Below are 26582 nucleotides of genomic sequence, written 5' to 3'. Positions count from 1 at the left end.
CATCATTGCATTGAAGAACAAGCTGCCTTCAATTGGCTCTCTAGGGACATGTGACTTCATATCATGACAATATACAATGTGTGGATTTTTAAACTCAGGTTAATCTCATCGGAATACTGAACATTGCTGAATTCAAAATATTTCTACAGGCAACTGTTTATTTTCCAGATGTTCTCCTAGAACAGACTCTTACAGAGGTTGATGGAAGATGATTGCCCCTGCTACCAAACTGCCTGCTGGTAACACCAACAATGGCAGAGCCCCAGAGTCGTGCAGTTACTCAGCAGGTCTTGATATTTGTACTGATTTATACCTTAAGCCATTTGTAGGAATATTTATCCCACTGTTCTTGAAAAAAAAACTATGGAAACTTATTTTCATTGTCAACTGCATGAAGGGTACTGGTTTGGGAGGTATATCTCAGAAATACTTTATCTACGAGTAAGAAAGAGGTAACTGTGTGAAACGCTTCTTTGTAGCAACATCCTTGGGTTAATGACTATTGTACGTCATTGGTACCAACATTTGTTAGTAAATTTTCTGTGTATGCTCATCTGCCTGTGTGCATGTGTGTGTACCACATTGAACAGTGCCATGGCAGCCAAAAAATAAAAAAAAAAAGGATCAGCATCCCTGGACCTGGAGTTAAAGACAGTTAAAAGCTGTTGTGTGGGTGCTGGGAACTGAATTCAGGATCCAGGAGCTTTGAATCCCTGCACTATCTCTCTAGCCCCTGGGCATGCATTTTGAACAGTGGATAAATGGCATCGCTTTGTAGTGTGTCTCCAGGACCCACTGATCAAAGGCCGAGTGATGGGGTGATGTGCTAGGACAACCAGCTTGCTTTACCCTGGAGGATATGATAAGTATTTTGTATGAAAATGTTGAAGCAGCAAACATGCAAAAGTTGAATATTGAGCGAAGTGTATTCTAACATGTTAGTAAACTGGAAAATGTGACAGTTTATAGGCTGTTTCGGCTGAGCATTGTAATCACTATATGAAAACTAAGTGCTTAGCACTATCTGACACTTTGTATGAAGTTAACACTGAATGATAGAAGTAAGTTTTGTGCGTCGGAGTAGAATCTCAATAGTTTTATTAAGGCCATTAGTGTATTTATTTGAAGCTTCCATATTGGTCTGTGATATCTCATTAGTAGAATTTTTACTTAAACCTGGAGTCATGTGTCCTGTGGTTATTCTCTGAGGAAGGGGCCTGATTTCCTCCCGAAGCTTGTATCACACAGTGTGACAGTGTATAGAATCATTTGCTATTCAAGAATGGATTCTTTTCCCAGGGAGCAGGATGTCTACACCTACGGAAAGTAATGAACACAGACAGAAATTGGACAATTCCGTCTTGTTTGTGGCTATGCTTTCACCTAGACAAAATGTAAAAACTTCAGACAGTGAGACACACTGTCATAAAAGTCATACAGGGGTGACTGATAACTTGAAAACATCTCCATAACTCACAATGATTTTCCCAAACCAACAGCACTGAGCACAGAGAAGGGGCCACTTTCTGAAAGGGTGAAAGTAGACAGGTGCCCTGAGAACCTCGGAAAACTCCCAAGATCTGAGCTTCTTGCTGATGAGACCAGGTTTTTGGAGCTGTTTATTTAAATTGAAGCTTGAGGAGAATTCGGTGCCTTCTCATTCCTCTTGAGAGCTTGTGTCCATTATTAGGAAAGTGCTGGTAGAAGGTGCTTAAACTTCAGGCAAGGATAAAACCATGAAGGAATGGACAATGTCCAGAACCTGGCACTTTTACAGTCACCATGGACACTGCAGAATTGTCCAGGGAGTCAAGGAAACAGGTGGCTGAGTGGTATATGGACTTGCTAAATGTGTCTAGCACAATGGTCATTTTACGCTCTTCTATTCAATTCCTTATACACCAAAGGAAGTCCAGAATACATATGGATTCTTCTGTCCTCACAGAAATAAACAAGAACCATATTGTGACATTGCAGATGGAGGGCAGAGGACTCAGTGGCCACATGTTAAAAGTGTTTCCTTTGGTGTGGACATTCTGTGGAGTCATCAGAAAACCTACACCCAAACCTGTCTTAAAAGCATGTGCTTTTCAGTATATTCCTCCACATTGAAATAAATGAAAGAAAAGAAGTTATAGAAAACATAGAGCATAAACTACTAGTGGCACACACACACCAAAGCATAAGCCAGCTTTCTCAGACACTTGACAGTGGGGACTGCACAGGGGAAACCTGCAGTACAGTAGTAGACAACCAGAGGATCCTGATAAAATACTTCCACTTTGCTGTGGAAAACAATCGAGAAATGAGAGGGGGAAATGCTATGGTTTCCAAATCATGTTGAGATTTGATTTTGTAATAAAAGATAATAATTATGTTCTAACATGTTTGCTGCTGGCATAAGCGGAGGACTGTGTTGAGTTTTTGCCTTTTGGTATACTAATCTATCTAGTTTTACTAACATAATTTTTTAAAAAATTCTAAATTTGCAGGATGTTGTACAAAACATCTTTAAAAAAAAAAAAAGAAAGAACAGCTTCCAGTCCACAACTCCACCAGGGCAGATGAACGCTCCAGCTCCCCTTCCACACCCAGAGACAGCCTGACTCCCAGGAGGTCTGTCATAACCAGGCTCACAAGGTAAGACTCCCCTACACACCTGAAAAATTGCCTTAGCTGGGACCAGCTGACACAGAACCTATTTGTTCTGTCAAAGACACACCTTCCTTTCTGCCTAAAACTCTGCCCAGGGCAGGTCAGGTGCTCCAGCCCCCCCTCCATCCCACACCCCAATACCCTGACTCCCAGATGGTTTGCCTTAACCAGGGTCACAGGACATCTGCAGTAGCCAGGGTCACAGAAGGCCTGACCTAACTAGGGACACAGGACACCCCCCTCCTGCATACTCCCCCTCACGCTCAACCAGAGAAAGCACTGTTTGACTCCTGGAATGCCCACTCTAACCGAGCTCACAGAGCTTTCCATGCCTACAAGGAGGGAAAGGTTCCAGCCAGAGACAGCAAGGCCAGTTAACACTAGAGGTAGTCAGATGGCGAGAGGCAAGCAAAAGAACATAAGCAACAGAAAACAATGACATTTGGCCTCATAAGAACCCAGTTCTCCCTAACATATCTGAAAAGCAACATTCTTGTCACATAATAATCAAAACACTAAATACACAGAACAAAGAAAGAACATTAAAAGCTGTAAGGGAAAAGGGCTAAGTAACATATAAAGGCAGACCTATCAGAATTACACCACATTTCTCAACAGAGACCCTTAAAGCTAGAAGAACCCGGACAGATGACATGTAGACCCTAAGAGAACACAAATGCCAGCATAGGCTACTATACCCATCGAAACTCTCAATCACCATAGATGGAGAAACCAAGATATTCTGTGACAAAACCAAATTTAAACAATATATTTCCACTAACCCAGCCCTATAGAGAATACTAGAAGGAAAACTCCAACACAAGGAGAAAAACTACACCTGAGAAAAATCAAGAAATTAATCATCTCACCACAAAACCAAAAGAAGAGAATCACACAAACATAATACTACCTCTAACAACACAATAACAGGAACCAACAACCATTGGTCCTTAATATCTCTCAACATCATGGATTTAAGGAGGTCAAAGGTATATAAATTGGAAAGGAGTAAGTCAAGGTATCACTATTTGCACATGATATCATACTATACATAGGCAACCTCATAAATTCTACCAGAGAACTCATACCTGATCAACACTTTTAGCAAAGTAGATGGACATAAAATTCACTCAAACAAATCAGTGGCCTTCCACTACACAAAAACCAAACAGGCTGAATAAGAAATTGTGGAAACAACACCCTTCACAATAGTAAAAAATAATATAAAATACCTAACACTAAGCAAGCAAGCAAAAGATCTGTATAACAAGAACTTTAAGTCCCTAATGAATGAAATCAAAGAAGACCTCAGAAGATGGAAAGATCTCCCATGCTTGGCAGGACTAACATAGTAAAAATGGCCATCTTCACAAAAGCAATCTACAGATTTAATGCAATCTCTATGAAAATCCCAACTAAATTCTTTACAGAGACACAAAGAGCAATTTTTACATTTATATGGAATAACAATAAAACCCAGGATAGTGAAAACAATTCTCAACAATAAAAGAATTACTAGAGCAATCACTATCCCTGACCTCAAGCTGTACTACAGAGCAATCAATATTTTTTTTAAAAAAAATCACAAGGTATTGGTACAGAGAGAAACAGGTAGATCAATGGAATAGAACTGAAGACCCCAAAATAAATCCACACACCTATGATCATTTGATCTTTCACAAAGAAGTAAAAAACATACAGTGGAAAAAACAAAGCATCTTCAACAAATGTTGTTGGTCTAACTGGTGGTCTGCATGAAGAGGAATGCAGATTGATCCACTTTTGTTTCCTTGTACTAAGTTCAAGAACAAGTGGATCAAGTGCAAGTGGATCACATAAAATGAGGTACGCTGAATTTAATAGAAGAGAAAGTAGGAATAGCCTCAAACACATTGGCACAGGGGAAAATTTCCTGAATAGAACACCAATGGCTCAGGCTCTAAGATCAACAATTGACAAATGAGACCTCATGAAACTGAAAAACTTCTGTAAGCAAAGGACACTATCAGTATGACAGAACTGCAACCTACATATTGGGAAAAGGTCTTTACTAACCCTACATCTGTTAGAGTACTAATAGCCAAAATATACAAAGAACTCAAGAAGTTAGACTCCAGCAAACCAAATAACCCCATTTAAAAGGGGGGAACAGAGTTACATAAAGAATTCTTAACTGAGAAATCTTGAATGACCACGAAGCACCTAAAGAAGTGTTCAACATCCTTAGTCATCAGAGAAATACAAATCAAAACAACCCTGAGATTCAACCTTACACAAATCAGAATGGATAAAATAAAAATAACCACAGGGGACAGAAGATGCTGGCGAGGATATCCAGATTTATATGGAATAACAAAGAAATGAACACTTCTCCATTGGTGGAGGGATTGCAAGCTGATACATTTATGAAAATCAATCTGGCAGTTCCTAGGATAATTGGAAATAGTTCTACCAGCAGACCTAGGTATACTACTCTTGAGAATATTTCCAAAAGATGTGCTACCATATCACCAGGATGTTCACAGCAGCCTTATTTATAGTAGCTAGAAGGTAGAAACAATCCATGTGTCCCTCAAAGGAAAATGTATACAGAAAATGTGGACCAACCCAGGGCTCCAACCTCATAGGTAGCAGTGAATAGCCTAGTAAGAGCACCAGTGGAAGGGGAAGCCCTTGGTCCTGCCAAGACTGAACCCCCAGTGAATGGGATTGTTGGGGGGAGGGTGGTAATGGGGGGAGGATGGGGAGGGAAAGCCCATATAGAAGGGGAGGCTGAGGGGTTAGGGGGATGTTGGCCCGGAAACCGGGAAGGGGAATAACAATCAAAATGTAAATAAGAAATACTCAAGTTATTAAAGATAAAAAAATGGTACATTTACACAGTAGAGTACTACTCTGCTATTAAAAATGAGGACTTAACAAATTTTGCAGGCAAATGGATGGAACTAGAAAATATCATTCTGAGTGAGGTAACCCAGAGCCAAAAGGACATATATGGTATGTACTCGCTGATATTAGGATATTAGACAAAAAGCTCAGAATACTCAGGATACAAATCACAGACCATATGAAGTTTAACAAGAAGGAAGGCCAAAGGGTGGATGCTTCTATCCCACTTAGAAGGGTGACCAAAATAATCATGGGAAGCCGAAGAAAGGAGGGACCTGGGTAGAAGATGGGAAAGTGGAGGGAGGGGTCAGGATCAGGTATGGGGGTGGGGACAGGCAAGAAGTCCAGAGGACCAGAAGTATGAATATCAATATGGAGCAATGGAGGGATAGGCAACAGAGGTAACCACTATAGTCGCAGATGCCAGGGATGTGAGAGGGTCCCAGGACCCAATGGGGATGACATTAGCTGAAATGCCCAACAGTTGGACAAATAGAACTTGAAGAGATCACCTTCAATAGATAGACATGGCCCTCAGTTGAGGGATGGGGCCACCCATCCATTTCAAAATTTTTAACCCAGAATTGTTCCTGTCTAAATGAAATTCAGGGAGAAAAAATGAAGCAGAGACTAAAGGAAAGGCCATCCAGAGACTGCCCTACCTTGGGATCCATCCCATATACAGACACCAAATCCCCACACTGTTGCTGATACCAAAATGTGCTTGCAGACTGGACTTGGTATGACTGTCCTCTGAGGCTCTACCAGTACCAGAACTAAACAGATGCAGATACTCAGCCAACCATTGTTCTGAGCCCAGGGACCTTAATGGAAGAGTTAGGGGAAGAACTGAAGGAGCTGAAGGGGATTGCAAATCCATAAGAGCAACAATATCAACTAATTGGACCTCATAGAGCTCCCAGAGACTAAACCACAGAGTATACATGGCTGGTCCATGGCTCCTGCCTTATCTGGTACATTGAGAGGAGAAAAGCTTACTCTTATGGAGGCTTGATGCCCCAGAGAAGGGGGAGGCTAGAGAGGTGAGGTGGGAGTGGGTGTGCATATGGAAGAGCACCCTCTCAGAGGCAAAGTCAAGGGGGATAAAATGGAGGGTTAATGGGGCGGAGACTGGGAAGAGGGACATGTGAAATTTAAATAAATAAAATAATTAATAAAAACAAAGTTTAACGTGATGCACATGCATTTTGAGAGCAAGTATGAACTCTGCACAGAGCGTGGGGACAGTGCATGAAAAAGGGATTCTGATTGTCCATTCATATCTCCAATGTGCTCTAAAACTCCTGTCACAGGATTTGCAGCTACTGTCAGGCACCACCCTGTCAGCTTTTCTTGAGTGAGAATCACTGATGATGGCCTTTGCATCTGCACAACTATCTTGATTTTGAATTCCACATTAATTTCTGTCCTGTTCAGCCAAGGAATCCTCCTCACAGCACTACTCAAAGATCATGGTCTGTCTCTACCTCACGCCATGAGCTCCTAATCACTGTGGCGGTGAGGGCAATCACAGAACTCGGGACTTGTGTTTCATTAAAAAACACTCAGCCCTCTCGAGTGGTACCTGTGGGAATGAACACATTGCCAGCTGGCTCTCAAGAGGATCCTCTCATCTGTTGCTGGAAATGGTGTGTAAAGATGCAGCATTAGCTAGAAATCATAGCAGATACCCCTTTCTCTCTTTCCCCGTGTGGTGTGTGTGTGTGTGTGTGTGTGTGTGTGTGTGTGTGTGTGTGTGTGTGTGTTATCTCTCTCTCAGGGTACAACGGATATAGGATTTGAGTCATTTTAAAAAGGCAAAGCTATACATGTGCAGCTACCATCAAGTAATACCCTGCCTGCTTTCCTCATGTGACAACCTCTGATGTTGGCCTTTGCATCAGCATAACTTATTTAATTATAAATTATATCATTATACAGTGTTTTCTGATTTAAGGCAGGTGTTCTCCCCTATTGGATAATTCGAGCAACTGAATCCCAAAGAAAACTTAAGATAAATAAAAGTGCCTCATTTATACACACACTCCTCCACACAACCCACTCATGGTAAGACAAATATAACTCACAGTCACAACATCCTAACTCTGTCTGTCTGTCTGTCTGTCTGTCTGTCTGTCTGCCTCTCTCTCTCTGTCTGTCTGCCTCTCTCTCTGTCTCTCTGTCTCTCTGTCTCTGTCTGTCTGTCTGTCTCTCTTTCTCTCTCACACACACACACAAACACACACACACACACACACACACACACACACACACACACACACTCCTAAGACAAGGAGAAACTTCTTTCTCCATGAGGGTAGAGTGTCCATCTCCATGAGGGTAGGAGATGTCTTGCCTGTGAGAACAAGTTCACACACATGGAAGGTCCAGGAGGTCATCTGAGAAGTGGAGAGCTCTAGAGACAGCAGGATTCAGAGTCACAGACACAGAGACCCCTGTCTCCCTCCACAGGCATCATTCTGAAAGGTGCATCTTCTCCTTCAAACCTCCCTCCTCTCTCTGTTTCTCTCTGTAGTTATCATCACATGCTTAGTTACATGGTAAGCTGTATTCTCATACAAACACACACAATAGTGGGAAAATCCCATAGGTAGGTGCTGTGCGCACATTGATGCATGTGTGTATGTTTATACATATGTGTGTATATACATGCCCATATGTGTACGCATGGAATGTTTGTACATGATGATGAATGGATGTTCTGTTTTTCTTCTTTACACCATCTGAAAGGAGGTCTATGAAGCAGCTGACTGATGTGAGAATGTATTGAATGTAATTTCATTAAATGGTCATGGTTGAAGTCAGTGTTCTCACCAGTGGCATCTTATGATTCAAGTTTAATGAACAGAAGTTTTGTTCCATGATGGCTTTTGAGCAATAACCAGAGCTATTCCCAGTGTGCTTTGTGTTTTTTGAAAGAGTGTACCCATGAGTCTTCCCCTGTTCTTCTGTCTTGCCTTAGAGGTCATCTAATAAGTATACCCTCTCACACAACTTTCAAATGAGAACACTATGCAAAAAAGAACCTTCTCAATAAGAGCAGTTTTGCCTCATATAAGCGGCCCATGATATAAGCCCAATCAGACAAGGTTGATATCCCCACCTGCAAACTCTTTCTCACACTGTGTGTATCATCACATCCAGGACTGGTTCTGCTTGGCAATCCTGAGCTTTCCTTTTCCAGGACAACCTTCAGCCTTGATGATGGGATTGTGCAGTGAGACATGTCCAGAGTGTGTTAGAGCTGAGCTGTCTGTGCTGGGGCCACGGTTGATGAAGCTAAAAAGTGCATGCTGAAAGGGACCAGATATAGATCTCTCCTGAGAGACACATCCAGAGCATGTCCAATACAGAGGTCAATGCTAGCAGCAAATCACTGAACTGAGAATAGGACCCCTTTTAGGGGAATTTAGGGACCCCCGTTGAAGGAATTAGAGAAACGATTGAAAGAACTGAAGGGGCTTGCAACCCCATAAGAACAACAATGCCAACCAACCAGAGCTTCCAGGACTAAACCACTACCGAAAGACTATACATGGACTGGCCCATGGCTCCAGCTGCATATGTAGCAGAGAATAGCCTTGTTGGGGCACCAAAAAGTGGAAGGGGAAGCCCTTGGTCCTCCAAGGTTGGACCCCTAGTGCACGGGAATGTCAGGGGGGTGGTGGTAAGGGAAGTGGAGCGGGGAATCACCCGCATGGGGGAGGGGGTGGGGATGCGGGCTTATGGACAGGAAACCGGGAAAGAGAATACCATTTGAAATGTATGTAAAGAAATATATTTAATAAAAAAGGAATCCTAATCACTTAGAAGCTGGGTAGACACAGAGTGGATGTTCCATTTTTCTTCTTTACATCATCAGAAAGGGGGTCTATGAAGCAGCTGACTGATGTGAGAATGTGCTTTGTCTGAGGATCGACAGATTTCTTAGGCATAGATTGCCTCATGAGTAGGTGAAGCTCCAGCTCACATTGAACCTTGAACTCTCCTCCTTGTGGGCTTTTGCCTTCCTGCCTTCATCTTCCCTCGTTGCACCTGTCTCTAAGAACTGAGATGCAAAGGGCAGTATTGCGATGACAGTGTTGTAGGGTTGCATGGTGGCTTTTGACAAATGTCCCTGAAGTCAGGCTGCCTGGCTGCTTCCTAATTGGCCACTGTGGCTCACTCTTCTCTCATGCTCTGCTCCAAAATTAGAAGCATTTCACAGAGACAAAGCTTCTCTCTGCCCGCTTCCTGGTGCCCATTCTCATTGCTCTGAGACACACACGGTGCCCACAAGCAGCAGTCCCTCCAGAAGTTATTCAAAGGTCAGAAAACTGTGTGAGAACAGAGAAAAGAAAATGTCAGCCTTGGAATTACTGCATGTGTGTCTGTGCAGAAGGCCAAATCTTTTAAAAGATAAATATCATAGACAAAGAGCATGTTAAGGGACCTCCGTCTCTCACCGTTTAACTGTGGAATTTATAGCTTCCAAAGTGCTTAGCATTGGCTTCCACAGAGCATTCAGAGCTCTGTCATCTGTCTCTCTCAGCATCAGCCCACCTCGCCCAGCTCCAGCCCATATTTGCAGTTCTGATTATTGTTCTTCAATTGTTACAGATTAATTTAAATGTCCACTATTAGAACATTAAAAAAATGTGGTCCGGAAATTGGGATCATTTCCTTAAAAGAGGAAGGAAGAGTAGAGTGTGTGGGAAGAACAGTAGACAGTCTTGTCTCCTGAACAAGGCATAGCTGTTGGACTCAAGTTCAATGTCACTGTGGTTACCTTATCAATATACCTTCATGGAGGTGGGAAGGGCTTGTGAAACACGCTCTTTTCCCAGCATTGGCCATTAATGGCCAAAGGTGCACAGGGATCATTTTCTCAAATAATGTAGTCACCAGCCACCTTGCAGGCACATCCCAGCACACTCTGCTGTGAGCAGCCACTGCCACTGTAATAACAGCTGTGGATCCACATGGCAGCTTCAAGTAGATTTTTAATAGTAAATGGACCACAATGTTCAGGATTTTACTTCATGTCCTTCATCCCCAAATTGATCTCTAGTCTCTACTATATGAAGACAAGGTTGACTCTTCAATACGTGAGTTATTTTATTTCCTAGACATGAGAAAATAGGAAACATATCCAGTTGGCTGTGGGCAATTTAACTACAGTGGTCTGGGAAGGAGTGAATTGTCTTTATTTAAAGAATATGAATTTCCTTTTCTCCAGATACAGTAAGATATTAAATAGAAACCTATTTCTGGTTGTCTTCTCCCAGGTCCAGTCACACCCCCTCACAAATATCTGTGGCGCACTTAACCAAATTCCCAGAGCTGGAGAGTTTGAAAAAGTCTTTTAATGGGAGAAAACACCACTGATATGAGGAATGTAGTCCATTGTTCTGAGGTCAAATAGTAAGTGAGAAATTTGAAAACGTTTCTCCAGAGACAGCTTTAAAACACAGGAAAAACTTCTCACACACAGTGATCTTTTGTCTAAACATCATTTTTAAAATTTATACTTTTTTTGTCTTCCTCTGGCTCTGTTTCTCGTGTGTGTGTGTGTGTGTGTGTGTGTGTGTGAGTGTGTGTGTGTCTGTGTGTGTGTGTCTGTGCAAGTGTGTTGTATATGTGTGATGTGCATTCATATGTTTTGTTTGTGGTATATGTGAGTGTATGTGGTAATATGTGGTGTGCGTGTGTGTGGCGTGTATATGTTGCATGTATGTGTGTGTATGTCTGTGTATGTGTAGGTGTGGGGTCTCTGAGTGTATGTGTAGAGATATCAGGTGTGTGTATAGTTTATGTATGGAGTATGTGTGGTGTATATGGGTCTATGCTTCATGTGTGGGGTATGTGATATGTATATGTATGTAGTGTTTGTGTTTATGTGGTTCGTATGTGTATGGTATGTACATGTGGGGTGTTTATGTGTGTGTGCGTGTGTATTCACGTGCACACACAGTGTTATAGATGAAGGGGGTGAGGTGGAAGAGTAGTGTGTCCATCCAAGGAAAATTTATGGAAGTTGTTTCTTTAATTGTACAGCATAGATTCTGGGAACTGAATTCAGGTTTTCAGTCTTGGTGGCAAGCCTGTTTATTTGTGAAGCTCTCTCACAGGCTATCTAAAATCCATTTTTTTGGAAATTCTTGTGTCCATAAACATTAGGAAAAAATCTATCTCACACCATCCTAACTGAGGATGGGACCAATCTTCCACACCCTACACTGGACAGACCTCTGCAGAGGTGGTCCCAGTGTAACTCTGTAAATTCCCTGTGAAGAAACACGCTGAGACCTACAGACCAAAAATGTTCCAGAAAGTTGAGTAATTTCCTCCTTGCCTAGCATCATGCATGAGTAAGGGTCTACCTGGCATCATATTTAATATCAAGACAGAAATTGGATGGCAGCTCGTTTCTACTTCCACACTGTACTTTCCCTCTTTGTGTTTGTATCTAACATAATTATTAATGTAATAAGACTCATTGGATTTTGGTTTTTAGGTCATAATACATCTTTGTGTAACCTTAAACTACACACAAAACATGGATACATATCTTTTTGCGTACTGTAGGTTACCATACTCCCTAGAATTGGAAGATTAGAATTATGCAACTTTTACTTAGAAGTCTGTGCTGTTCTCCCAAACAACAGTAACAATAATGTTAGCCATAGTTAATAACATGGGCAACTCACTGGATCAACATTTAAAAGAACTAGGAACACAACACAACACACACACACACACACACACACACACACACTCACCTAAGACCACATTCAGACACATGCAAATAAATAAACACGTGCACACACAAACAGACACACATATGAATAAACACATGCAGAAGATGAATAAGCACATGTACACATGCATTCACACATGTGCACACACACACACATGTGCACCTCATATACACAGTTTCCTGGACACTCACAAGGGATTGCATCTGCTCAGTGAGTAGTGTGACCATCAATAGAGAGTCCCTGTTTGTCTGATACCCGCAGTTCCCTTTCTTGTGGGAATGGACTGAAGCAGACAGATGGATTATTCCTTCTTTGCTTTAGTAGAAAAGTTCTGTGGTTTTCTTGAAAGCCACAATAAAGAGATTACTAAAGAGATCCATTATTTTATTCTAAAAAGGAGTCTCAGGCTTTGCCTCTTGTATGAGCTTCTGGTAGGGAACACAGATAAACTAGGACCTTAAAATTATACATAATTTACAAAAATATGACATAGATGTAAATGTAAACTTAGTTGTAGGTAGCAAGGTAGGTTCTAGACTTTCTGTTCTTGACCACCTGTCTTCACTCTCCTTGTCCTGCTTGTCAGAGCATCAGTTTGGGCAAATAAAGGGCAGCACACAATTGTCATTTGATCGAGTCCACGTCAATGAACCTCATCTCACCATGGAGTCAGCATAAGATGTAGTTAGTAGGGCAGCTGCTTAGAGTCAGCTACAGCCCACTGCTTCGGTGGGATGGAGGTGCTCTGTTCAGGTGATCGAAAGAGCAGCCTGGAGCATGTTATGCATTGTAGAGATGAACAGTGCTCTGTTCTCACAGAATTTCTGTACCATTGTTACAAGAAAAATGAAGATGTCAATTCATGATTAAAGGTGAAACATCTTAATAAAGAAAGCAAGAGTCAAAAGCTTGGTAGTTGTTGGGCTCGATAACAGCATAATGAGGGTTAGTGTGGAATCTTCTCTGCAGGGATGGGGAGGGCTTTTGTGGTCAAGGTGCTTATCTGGCTGTCTATCCAGATGCCTATGTATGGAGCACTTGCCCCCCCCAGGCAGTGGTGTATGGAGAGGAGGAAGATGTGTGCTATATCACATGGTTACAAGCAGTTAACAAGTCCTGTTGGACCTGATGGCAATGGTTTCTTTGAGAATGTCTGATTCTTGGTTAAGCTGATATGGATGAGTTCCCAGCAAAGCTAGACCACTGAGGACTCACTAAGAAGTGATGGAGTATAGGTTGGTTGTAGGCATAATGTTTTGTAGGCTGTGAAAATTTACCTTCAGGTTATTCAAATGCTGACTTCTCTGCCCTCACATCTTGTTTCAACCCTGACAGGGCATTCCAGTGTTCATACCAAGAATCTCCTGTCTCAAGTTTGCACAAATAGTTCTTACCATTTATTCTCTGTCTTGTCAATAAATGGTGGTTACCCAATGTCTAGGCAGAAACAATAGGTTAGGACATCTGCTAGCGAGAGAAAAAAGAGAGAGGGAGATATGCTGGTAAAATGGAGGAATTGGGGCCATGCAGAAGGGGTCCAAAGAGCCAGAGCAATAATGTGCAAGTATCATGGGATGGGCTGGGAGGCAGCCAGATTAGCATAGAAAGTAAAGATAGATCATATAATTCTTCAACTATTGAGGTACAGTTTTAAATAAATCTTGGTGTTTCCGTACAGTTATTGGAAACTAACCTAAGATAAAGAAATACAGCTTCCTGACTAACTTACTGTTTACATTTATATTAAGAATTATTCACTTTCAGTCAGTCTATTTTGTTCAAAGCATCAGAAGCCTCATACAGCTTGACAGTTTCGGCTGTCCTGTTCTGTGAACCTATTTAGACGTGGGTACTGTTTGAAAATGCCATCCTTTGACGTCAGCATGATTCAGTCCTTGTCATCGGCCTGTTTCATGATACACAGAAAGACAGTGGGGGGGTTATTACAATTTGATGTAGAAGCAACAGCTGGCTATCCCCTCTAGTTAAGAAGATGATAATCTACCCCAACTATTGAATATTAGATCACGTCCATTCTTACAAGGAGGGGAGAGAAAGGGGTTTTCCAGTAAGGAAGAGGGGTTTCAGAGAGACTTGGGCTGTTACCCCATCTTAGTGGATACTTTGGGTGGCTCTTAACACTTGCCTGTGTGCAAAATCATATATTACTATAGAGTGATAGACCTGAGTTTTCCGATAAAGGGGACTGTAATAACAATGGAAGAACCCTAAACATGATCGAAGCAGGTGACACAGAGATGTTTACATGGGAACAACTGCCTGCTTTACATAGTGTGACTCCATCTGGAAAAAAATGTCCACAGAGGGGAAGCCAAATTGTGAAAGTCACAAGTTCAGGAATGGAGAGCATTTATGGTTATTATGACTGTGGCTTAGGGGAAGAACAGAAACCAGAGTTCAAATACAAGAGCTGATCATTGCCACCCACTAGGAAGAAACACAATGCAGTTCTGCCTGTAATTCTCAGCAGAAATGCAGTGCAGGCAGTAGAAACTGTCCTTCCCCATAAAGAGGGGGGTTGGAGGGATGGGGAGAGGGGAGGAAAGCAGGAGGAAGGTGGAAAGAAGGGAATCAAATACAAACTCAGAGTTAGTAGATTGACTACTAACCTGTACAGACCTGTACTACTATTGTGAAAGGGCCTCAACTTATTCTTCCTCTTTGTCTCTGTCCTCCCCCCTCCAGTCTATTTTTTCTGCTTTTTTTCTTCCCTGCCTTCCTCTATGTATACCTGGTGTCTTCCATTAACTCCAGTTCCTTAGGACCAGAGAGTTTTCTGTATTCTTCAGCTGATGTGCCCCTGTGGTTTCTGGTAGATTTAAAAATAATGTTTTCTATGTGAATGAAGGATTATCTCTACATGAAAACTGTGTCAGATAAGTCAGACTGCTGAGAAGGGATAAAGAATAAAGGAGAAAGGATACACTAATATCAGTGCCTGTGGGCATTTACCTTTCTCCACTCCTGAGCTCATTTTGCTCCTGCAGAGAACCCAGATTGTTGGGCTTCTCTTGCAATGACGGGGTTCGCTTTCCTCTCTAGGACTGCATCTTGTGCGCAGGTATCTGTGTTGAGTGTGTACATCTTGCATCTGTGTGCATCTTGCACATATGGTGTGTGTATATATGTGTGTGGTTGTGTGTGTGTGTGTGTGTGTATGAGAGAGAGAGAGAGAGAGAGAGAGAGAGAGAGAGAGAGAGAGAGAGAGAGAGAGAGAGAGAGACTGTATTTGCTTGGCAGAAAACTCGGGAACCAAATGACAGGGTTGCTTACATTCCCTTTAAACTCGAAATGGCTTTGAGAGCAAAGGGTGACAGTGATGTGCTTAGATTAAGAGGAAGACTCTGCTCCCCAAGTACCAGCTGTTTTCATCACCTGGACTTTCCATAACTAAGCCGTATGTGTCTATCATTTATACCCCCAACAGATGACAATGATATTGATGATGGTCCATGCTTACAAGGTCTTATAGAACTCAGAGTCCTAGTCTGTCCCTGAATAGCCACCATCATCCCAGGAGAGAGACCCACTGTCAGCTTCCTGTCAGAGACGAGCCATTTTCACAGCTAAGTAGATTGAGATAATGACAAAATCCTGATGTGTGATTTAGTGTAAAGTAGGGAAATGGGTGTTGATGTGATCACAGTCAAAAAAGACTCAGTGTTCCCCTGCCTTACTACATTAAGGTGACTTCTGCACTCAATAACAGATTCTCCTACTTATTTACTTTGTACCTGCTTGCCTCCCTTAAAGGCAGGGCAAAGAGTTCTTGCCCAGGAAGGTCTGCAAGCCAGTCCTGTGGGCAGTACTGACACCAGTGAAGTGAAACTCAATGAGAGCACTTGCTCTCTGTGTTCATCTGTTTAGTGTCCACACAGTTTCTCAAGTGTGTATGTTCATGTTACATCATTCACTGGAAAAAGGAGGGAGGGAGGGAAGGAGGGAAGGAGGGAGTGAGAGGGAGAGGGAGAGGGAGAGGGAGATGGAGACGGAGATAGAGACATGGGACAGAAAAAGAGAGATTATAAAGTAAACCAGAAATCCTGTTCCAAACAGGAGAAAAATCCTGTTTCAAACAGGAAAAGGCTTTGGCATTGTGAATTATCAATCAATATCAAAAGTCTTAATTTTCCAACCATTTTATTTGGCACTATTTTTTTAAAGTGTCATCTTAATCTTGCGGTATTATAAAATGATTTAGAGTTGAATGCCCAAGTTTTGTGGATTTGATGCTATGAGCCTTGTCTATAATCGTAATTAATCTTCCTTTTTCCATTTTTTCATTAGCAGATGCTTTACATATTGAGTGTCAATATCACAGTTAAGCAGAACCCGAGGAGCAATTCACCCCTACATGCCCAAGGTTAAATGAAGCAGATGCTCTGTTTTCAGTCCCTAACCCCACTGCTGAACAACCAGGTACCTTGAGCCACAACTACAGCGATGCCTAAATACAATATGAAAAGAGTAAATTAAACTTTTACAAATTTTAAATGAACCAAAATCTGATCAGATGATCTGATTCACATACAAACTCTTGGGAATCAAACACATGGCAGTGAAATGAATTGTAAGTGTTCAGGGAAATGTTCCAAGTACCAGAAAGACACCCTTGGCAGTAAGTTATCCTGTCCCCCTCTTTTCTCCTTCTTACCTATTGTATTGTGATTACAGCCTGTGTTACTTGGTTAAATCAGCAAACCCTACCATTTATGATTCACTTTGTATCATGTAGTAACTATAGAAAAACCAGCCATATATCTTGGGCTTACCTTTGAATATTTCAGATTCATGAAAACTTTTTATGCTTCTGCAAGTTTGAATTTCCCATGAAAGTTTCAGTGAATGAAGAGTTAGTTGAAGTGATTTTTTGAAATTGGGGTTTTTACTCATCTACCAAGAAGTCAACAGGTAAACATTCAACCATCTACCCCAGGTATTCTCAGGAACTAAGGACAACTCTTTTATTAGTACAAACCCCAAAGTCTCCCAAGAAGGAACTTCTGTCGGAACTTCTGCAAGAATGTGTCAGGTCAAGTTAGAGATGATCTTTACAGTACTAGCCCCAGGAATCGACCTTTGCAACCCAGCCCAGACTTCCCATTCAGCTCAAACAGAACTCCACTTTCCCTTTGTGACTCTTTAAGATTTTTGTAGAGTTCTACTTTTTATTCTTCTTGGTGAAAGAAAGTTTCTTAATCATGTAGTTTCTATAATAATCACTACTTCTAGTGAATGGCATTTTCAGATCAAGCACTTGTATCTCATATTTAATCTAAAATTGGTCTCTTAGGTGGAAAGTGATTTTCCACTATACAGAGTCACCTGGGGGGAGGTGGCTGTAAAATACCTTTGTTCCTTAAATAGTTCAATCAAAGCCTTTTCTTCATATTTTTAAGGGTTTTTTTTGGGGGGGGGAGAATTCTAGTAATATTTTAATGCACCCATTTCTATGTTATTCTTTAAGGGTACTTTTTAAGTTAAATATACTTAAGAATTAATGAGTTTCATGGAGGTCCAAGCCAGGACAAATTGGTCGTGGGGCCTCACAATTAAAAGAGTACAAAAATCCTGGTGTATCATATCATGAAATGGTTGTACCAATTACATGATTTGTTCCACCAAAGAGAAATGCTGGGTCTAGCAGCATGGGAATGAGGACAGTGCAGCCTCAGCTCCATCCTCCACAGTCACTCTGTGAGTTTTCCAGCTCCATTACCAGACACACCAGTACATCTCAAATGCTAAGGGCTAGGCAAACAATTTCTGTCTAGGAAACTGTCTAGGAGACTATTTCAGACACCCATGTATGACTGCCCCAACATTTGTACCTTTAGGTAAAACTCCTCAAAGGAGCTATGCAGGGAGTGTCCCAGGGCACATCCATCTCCTGTGTACTGCCTTACAGGGGTATGCACACAATATACATTCATGGGAAAGAGGGATAATTGCACAGCTCTAGGACAGTTTCATCTTTTAAAAATGTTTGCCATACTATGCATGTACACCTACTTCTATCTGTCATTCAAGCTTTTGTAGGTTGACAAGAATTATGGCACACATAACTTTACTGTTCTTTAGAGCCCAAGAGCCCTGAAAACGAGGAAGAGTTCAATTAATTCACAACTTAGCATGAAGCCTCTGGTTAGTCTTTATGGCCTACCATAGGCAACCCTGGCCATCGGATTACCGGATCAGCCCCCTGAGATTTCCTTTGAACACATCAGGAGTTCATATGAGATCACTCATGCCTCTCTGCTGCTCCCCACTTAAATACTTTTTCGGCTTCAATGCTCCACAGAGGTTCGTCAGCCTGATAGTTGATGTTTTAATTTTTTTTCCCGAATAATTCTGGCTCCACATAAATCTTGATATGCTTGCTTTCAAGTGACCTTGTCAGGACCTTTTCCCTGATTTTCCTTCCAGCCTCCAAGCTGTAAGAAAGAACAGTTGACTCAATACCTCTATACATTCTCCCTTAGTCACTTTTCCTTTTGATGAACTGGAGGCTAACACGAGAGACGTCCCCTGTGTGTATATTCCACATTACAGTCCCTCCTGCATGGCTGAGGTCCCTCTGGGAAGACAGTGCAACCTCAGCTCCATCCCCCAATGTGCTGTTTTATCTGCAATGTTCTCTGGTTTTCTAGCCAACTTTGTGGGGTCCCTCTACCCATATGGCATACTACATACAGTCATAAAACTTGTACTCTCTAGAGGGCAAGTACTTTGGCAAAATGGACATTCTAGTTTGTCTCATTGGTTTGTATCTACTTTCTACCTAGACACCAACTATTCCATAACATTTCCAGAGCATCTGCAATGAGGTGTTTATTCCCCTCATATAGAGAAGGTACTGAAAGACTAAGGATAGAACCTGACAAACATCAGCTTCATTAAACAGAGAATTTATCAACAAAAGTTAGAGAATCACAGTAGGTCAATGGCACCTTCCTCTCTGGGAAGGCTCCTGCACTACACTTAGACAGTTGTAGCACTGAAGGATCCCCCCCAGCAGACAATAGTTTGCCTACATTGTCTACTGCCCACAGACCCCGACTCTGGTGTTCCTCATCTTCCTTAGGAATTCTGGCCTGGACACAAACCTTGACACACTTTCTTTTACTTGGTTCTGAAACACAGGCTTTTGTCTGCTTTGCCTTGCAGCTTGCTGGCTGGGCAGGGAATGGTTGCAGAACAGCATATTAAGTAGCTCTTCACACCTGAGTCTTTGAAAATCAGAAACTCTTGTTTAGTGGCTGTGGAGAAAATAAGGAAACATGAGCCAGACTTTAGCTTTGGGTGTTAGACCCTCCTGAGGAGAGACTGTTTGAATTTCAGGAGGTTTTGCTAAGTTGGTTTCATGGGGGCAATGTTGGGTTCCTAAAGACACTCCAGGACAAAATTGCTTCCTTCTGTTGGTATAGCGGTGGACATAAGTGTCAAACAGCCAACAGGCCAATGTGAGATCATTTTCATAAGAGGATAAGGATTTTATTCTGTAGGGAGGTGACAAAAGTCTTTGCTCAAGGAAAAATGGGTCTCAACTTGTCCCCACCAGGGACTAGATCAAGCCCTGGGTGATTTCCATCAGCTGTCAGAGCTACTTCTGCAGGACTGGGCAGGAAATTAGGCTATTAAATTACAGCCTTGCACCCTGGAGCCCCACTACTCCCCTCCCTCTTCCGCCAGCCATTCTATCAAAGCCAGGCATTGTAACCATTTATCTTGCCAAACTTAGAATACCTTCTGCAGAACTAATTTTTCCCTCAGTACTTGAGGTCTTTGTGCTCTGCCTTGCTTCCCTGATCTTGGGTGGATCTCAGATTAATTTGCACTAGCTGGGAGTTCAACAACAAAATCAATTTCAATCGGGTCAGAAGGGGTCACACCGGGAGCAGCAGTGTGGGGGAAAGAAATAGATTATTATCATGCTGGAAGCAGGGGGCTAAGGTTCAGTGTGAGGGGAGAGAAGAGGTGCAGTCCCACGAAGGCAATAAATAATTCCTTCCAAACTGTCAGGAACAAATAGGAATTGCTTTGTTTTTCTACCAGTTTCCCAAACTAAAGATAAAGCAGGTGAGCTGTGCCCTTGAAAAGAGGCAGATGGGACCAGCGGAGCTGCTTTGGGATACTATTGATAGAACTGCAGTGAGTCTCCTTTATATGCCTGTGCTTTGAGAATAGGCGTATTCTACAGTATTCTATAGAAATAGATGGCATAGAGAAACTTCCTGATGATGCTTACCTCCTTTAGTCACTGAACTGTATCTTGAGTGCAAAAGGCACCAGCCCGTAGGTCAAATTAAGACATATTTATTGTTACATGTGGTCATTTTATCTGATCGTTGAGACTAAATATTCCACAACAACTTTTTCTCTACTCTTTAAAACTGACAAATTCTATAGGTACCGGATGTGAACAGACATCCACTCACACACAAATCTGTGTGCACACACAGACTGCCCCTGCCAGCACGCACACCTTGCAAAACCTATAATGGTTCTCAGTTCTGTTGATATAAAAATAAGGCAGCCCCGTGCTCCTTACCTCCCATCCTTCTCAGTTCAGTAGATGCAGGTCCCTGATCATGTAGAACTGTATCCTCCTAGATGCTGGAAAATGGTGAAAAGAAGAATCATGAAGATGAAGTCACATCTGAGAAATGTGCTGTGAAAAAGTGAAGAATATCTTGTACGGAGAAAACAGCAGTGTATTTACAATGCACAGGTGATGGCAGGTGTGGCTGCCACTTTGTTTAGCTGCCAGGAGCATGCTGGATGATTGATGTGGGGCTTTGGCTTTAATAACAGAGGTAAAGTCCATCCTAGGTAGGGATGGAGAGATGTCTCAGTGATTAAGAACAAGTAGTACACAGATATACATGCAGACAAAATGCCCATACATATAAAATAAACAGGTTTTGTTAAATATCATACTAGACAATGTAGGTAAAAAGGGATTCATTATTATTGTTTATCAGAAGGGCTCAAGAAACTCATCTCTAAACAGAAATTTCAGTGTTGTCCTCTATGATAATACTGTGCACAGCTCTGTTTGAACTCCAATGGCATTACTATAAATCCAGAAATCACTGTTGATTGGAGCAGCCAAGACACACATGGCCTCTTCAAAACACAGTGATGGAACAGGCACCTCATATCTCACCTGTACCCTTCAGAGGTCCCTGAGAGTCACAAATTCCAAGGAATTATGATGCTGTGAACTCTGTGCAAGGAGACTCCGGGCTTCTTAACCAAGCCAGAAAATGCAGCATCAGCTTTCCAGCCTCTCCTTGCCTAAGAAGGGATACATCAAATAAGCACTCCATCTGCTGCCATGGTTACCACCTCCATTCTCACGGGATGAATGCATTCTAGGCAAGACTTGTGTATAGCAAATGCACTGTATAGTATGTAGATTGCAGGGCTTTGAGTTGAGTGTTATCCCCAGCCAGGAGCCACTATGGTGCCCACTCACCTGGCAGCAGCTTGTTAAACAGTGCAGTTCAGACGTGGATGCAAAATGTTAGTGTATTAAGAAGAGGAAGGCATCAGGTCCTGGGTTTTATAGTAAAGTAGCCTGAGAGAGCTATGAGGAGCAAGGCAGTAAGCAGAATTCCCCCATGGTTTCTGCACCAGCTCTTGCTTCCCAATTGATACCCTGCTTGAGTCCCTGCCTTGACTTCCTCTGATGATGAACTAACTACATGTGGAAGTGAAGTCAAATAAACCCTGTCCTCCCAACTTGCTTTTGGTCATGATATTTCATCTCAGAAAGAGTAACCCTAACTACGACCACCTCCAAGGGGGGAAAATTGACTGATGACACATTGGCAAATAATTGTGATGATGTTGACCAGATACAGCCAATTAAAAGTACATAAAGAGTGTGAGGGAAGAGTGGGAATAACCAGGGGAGCTACCTGCTCAGGGGAGAAAGAGATGGAGGGATGAGGGAAGGATTGTGGGGCAGTGACTGGGAGGGGACAGTGAGTGGTACATAAAATGAATGAGTAGAAAGTAATTAAAAATAAAATGAATGTGGTAAAAAACAAATATTTTCTCACAACATACATATGGACTACTGAGCCAGTTAACATGACCTGGTGTTTTTATTCCTAGTGCCAAAGATTGAACCCAGGCCTTGCCCAGGTTAGAGAGGCCCTCTACCATTGAACTACATCCCCAGCCTCTGAATTTGTTCTTATTTGACCTATGCACTTGGAAGATGTAAGAGAAGTAAACAACGTGACCTGGATCAATCTTTATCTAGTTTAAATCTAGCAGAGTTCTGTTTCACGTAAAACAGTTATATTCTATAGACATTAGTGTTTACATATATGGCACAGAACTGTTTGAAACTGGAAAAAGCAGAAGTGAATCAATTAAAAGTGAGACGTAAATACACATAAATATGCTGGCAAATTTCTTCATAAAAATAACTAAAGGAATTTAATTAGTCCTGTGTTTGTAGAATCAAAAACATCCGCCCTTCTGTATGTGTTCAAACTTGATTAACATGGCAGAAAAACATTTGTACATTGTAAGTGTGTGGCAAAGGAGGAGAGGAAGTTTAGAGAATAACATGAGGTCTATTGTTAGCCATAGAGGGGAAGGCCCAGGAGCCAAGTTATTCTGTCCTCCGTACAGAAAATCTGTCCCAAGAAATCTCACAGTAATGTCAGTAAAAGAGGAAAGGCCCATGCTGCTGGAGATATTCATCCTGTGCTCAAGTGGCTTGTAATAAATGTGTCAAGTACTGTGTTAGTTAGGCCTTCTGTTGTGCAATGAATCACCATGACCAACAACTTGGAGAGGAATTTTAGCTTATGGTTTCACATCACATTCCATCACTGGGTGACGTCAGGGCAGAATCCTGGAGGAAGGAACTGAAGGGTGCTGCTACTTGCTTGCTCATTACTGGCTTGCTTGCATCTGCCTTCTTATCGGACCCAGGACCACCATGCCAAGGTTGGCACCACTACCCTCAGTGGGCTGGGCCCTTCCACAACAATCACCAATCAATGTAATAACCTATATACTTGCTTACAGATCAGTTTAATGGAGGTATTTTCTCAAGTGAAAGCCCCTCTTCCCAAACAACTCTAGCCTGTATTAAATTGACAAAAATCTCACAAGCACAGGCACAGAATTTAGGATAAGGTTTGAACATGCACAAATGCCTCGAACCAATTTTGTGCTAATTACTGAAGTGGGTAGAATTTGTTACCTGAAGTACATAGGGGCTGAAAACCTGTTGTCAGAAGACACAGGCAGGTCTCTAGGTCATAGTTTGGAGAAGTAGCTCTGAGTCACACCAGAAAATGACAATTTAAATCAAGAAAGGATCCCACTGGTCATTCCCAGAAACTCAGACAGATGACCTCACAGAGTGGCTATCTGAGCAACTTCATGTTGTGCTCTAGTCTTTAAAAATGCACGTTTGTAACAATCATCACACTTTCGAGTGGCCAAGATGTTTCCAATGGACCTATGCACACTAAGCTTTGCTCACCATAATGGATGATGATAGGGGAAATAAATGGACTGGAATTCTTCCCCACTAGGGGCTCCTGGGTAAGGGACCTGAGGCACTCTGGCTTTAGGAAAAACTTATATAAATGAAGAGATACAATGTAAATAATTTCCAGAGCCAGAGAGATGGCTCAGTTTCTAAGGGTGTTTGCAATGAAGGCTGACTACCTGAGTTCAACATCTGGATCTCACTGTGGAAAGAGAAATCTGACTTTCAAAAGTTGTCCTCTGATATTCATACATGGGCTGCGATGTGTACATGTGACACACACACACACACACACACACACACACACACACACATGATAATATTAAAACAGTAATGGAGATGTTACCACGACAATTTTGCATTTGTTTTTCCTTGCTTTTATGAACTATTGTTTGGTGCCCTAGCCCCTTGTCCCCTAATCCTAAAGGAAGCAAGCACACACTAACGAGCAGACATCAAATGTGGGTCTCTTCTTATATCTGATCTGGATCTACTCTATTTACCATTGTTGCTTTCTGTTATTGCAAGCAAAGGACTAAGCTATTGGAAGGTCCATGGGCCTCCATCTTTTCTCCCTCATATTTCTAGATCTTCTTGCATCAAATTTAGATACACTGACATCTTTGTTTTAACATGGGTAGCAGGGATGAATCTCAATAATAAAGGACTAATGTCACTTATCAAGTAAGTTTTAGTTCCTAAACTTACTTGTAACCCTTCATGTCACAAGTTTCTTAAAAGTAAGTCTATCATGAAGCATCTTACCTACAAGCAATGACTTAATTTTTTTACACATTTATGTTAATTCTAAGTAATTTTTAATAGCAGGATATAATAAAGCATATTTTTCATATGTGTATCACTCTATCATTCTATCATCAACAGAAAAATAATTGTTGAGAAGAAGTTAAAAGGAAATAATGCCCCTGAATAGTCCAGAGTATGTCAGTACTTGAATGTACTTCTGGGATTTTCACAGAGACTGTAGGACAAACTAATATTGCTTTGACCAATGATGATAACTAATACATACATGGGAACTACTGTATTTTAACTTAGAATTTTCCTTTCTCTGTCATTTAGGACTTCTTCTGTAATGTGTCTGTAAGACCAGGTTGGAGATTGAGAATCAAATGATACTCAGCAAGACCTTGGCTCTATGACTATGGGTCTCTAGGATTCCAGTACGCACAGGGAAATGCTGGGCAGCTTCCCTCGGACCAGTGTGATGATAGTTTCTTCCCAACTGGATGTAAGCACTCAGTCCCCAGCCAGGGCTGATTGCCATGGCTCCTGGCCAATGACAACACAATGCAAGGTTCAGTGACCTTGTCTGTCTATACAGGGCCAAATTAAACCAGGTTATTATGCTTTAGCCACACTAAAATTTCCTATAAAATTAAGTGTGTTTTGCTATTGCAGGAACACATGGGTAATTAGTAGATATGCTTGATTTAAAATTTTAATATTGTGTTTAGCCTAAGTACTATCTGGTGTTGCCCTGAATACGTTCCATTGTTGGTTTCTCTTAGAAGCTCTTATTGTGAGGAAAGGCTAACAGACATATATGCAATAAAAACTGTACAAGTAAGAACAACCTTCTCTATTTCTTAGATTTGCTTAAATTTGAAGAGGTGACCCCTATAAAATATGCCTTTGTAAAGAAAAAATAGTGTTTAAAAGTTAGAGGTTGGGGTGGGGATTTAGCTCAGTGGTAGAGCGCTTGCCTAGCAAACGCAAGGCCCTGGGTTCGGTCCCCAGCTCCGAAAAAAAGAAAAAGAAAAAAAAATTAGTGGTCAATAGGCTTAAAATAAAGGGAGTCGTGACTATCAATGTCCTAAGACTGTTAACTGAAACCAAACTGTTATTCAGAAACCAAACTGAAAGAATTACTGTCTGTAATTCATAGACTCAATATCTTCGTTGTGGACAGGATGCCAATATGTGAAATACTAAAATGTGTGGCATTATATGGCCCCATCTAAATTAGTTCAGGGTAGCATCTTTGAATGCAAGTTAAAGACCAAAGTGAATTTGCAGTGATGAAAATTCCAGAAAATCTCTTGCACTCATTTCTAATCCTTTCCTTGCACATCAGGACCAGCACAGGAGGAAGGGTAGAGTGGCAGAATGGGGCCATTTGAGAGTGTGAGACATTATTAACATGGATGTTATGGTATACAAAACAGGGGTTCAAAAAAGAGGTAGGTCTCTTCTGCTCAGATCTGGAATGAGAGGTTACAGCAGGGTAACTATGCCATCAGCCACAGGGTAGTGCCCAGGTTATACAACATGGGTTCTGGGCAGTAAGGTCAGAACATTAGTGAAAGAGATTTGGATTAAGCTAGGTAGGCGGGACTCTGCTCCCAAGTCATCACTGGGCCTGAATAATATGGTGGCATCTGGAGCTGACGTTTTCCTCATATCCAAATAGTTTAGATGAAAATGAAGCTAAAAATGTGACACATAAGTATTAGTGGTTGTTTTAGTTGCTAATGTGAGTTCACCAAATGTGAAGGCAGAATAGATGAGTTGCTGTAATGGTGCTAGAGTGTTGCTATGGTTATGGGAATTGCTTTGATGGCTGGGATTTGCTATGACGATGATGATAGGGGCTTGCTATGATGATGATGGTGTGTTACTATGATGATGGTAGGGGTTGCTATGATGATGGTGTTGGTTTTTTGTGATAATGATGGGATTACTATGACAATGGTAGTGGGTTATTA

The 26582-nt window shown here is 41.7% G+C and overlaps 1 long non-coding RNA gene across 2 annotated transcripts; it reads right to left on the bottom strand.

The window, feature by feature from the left end:
* Positions 1-18459: 18459 nt before the first annotated feature.
* Positions 18460-25107, bottom strand: LOC108351362 (uncharacterized). Of its 2 annotated transcripts, none has more exons than XR_001838633.3 (4): positions 25046-25107; positions 20878-20942; positions 19433-19585; positions 18460-18760 (listed from the first exon to the last, which is right to left on the bottom strand). It is a non-coding gene; the product is annotated as an uncharacterized LOC108351362 (long non-coding RNA). The 2 variants fall into 2 exon arrangements; XR_010052413.1 differs by lacking the exon at positions 25046-25107 and adding an exon at positions 21496-21626.
* Positions 25108-26582: the final 1475 nt, after the last annotated feature.

Source organism: Rattus norvegicus, chromosome 6 (assembly GCF_036323735.1).
Source record: "Rattus norvegicus strain BN/NHsdMcwi chromosome 6, GRCr8, whole genome shotgun sequence".
Lineage (NCBI taxonomy): Eukaryota > Metazoa > Chordata > Mammalia > Rodentia > Muridae > Rattus > Rattus norvegicus.
Note: the sequence above shows the minus strand (reverse complement) of the source record. Positions and strands in the feature narration are given on the sequence as shown.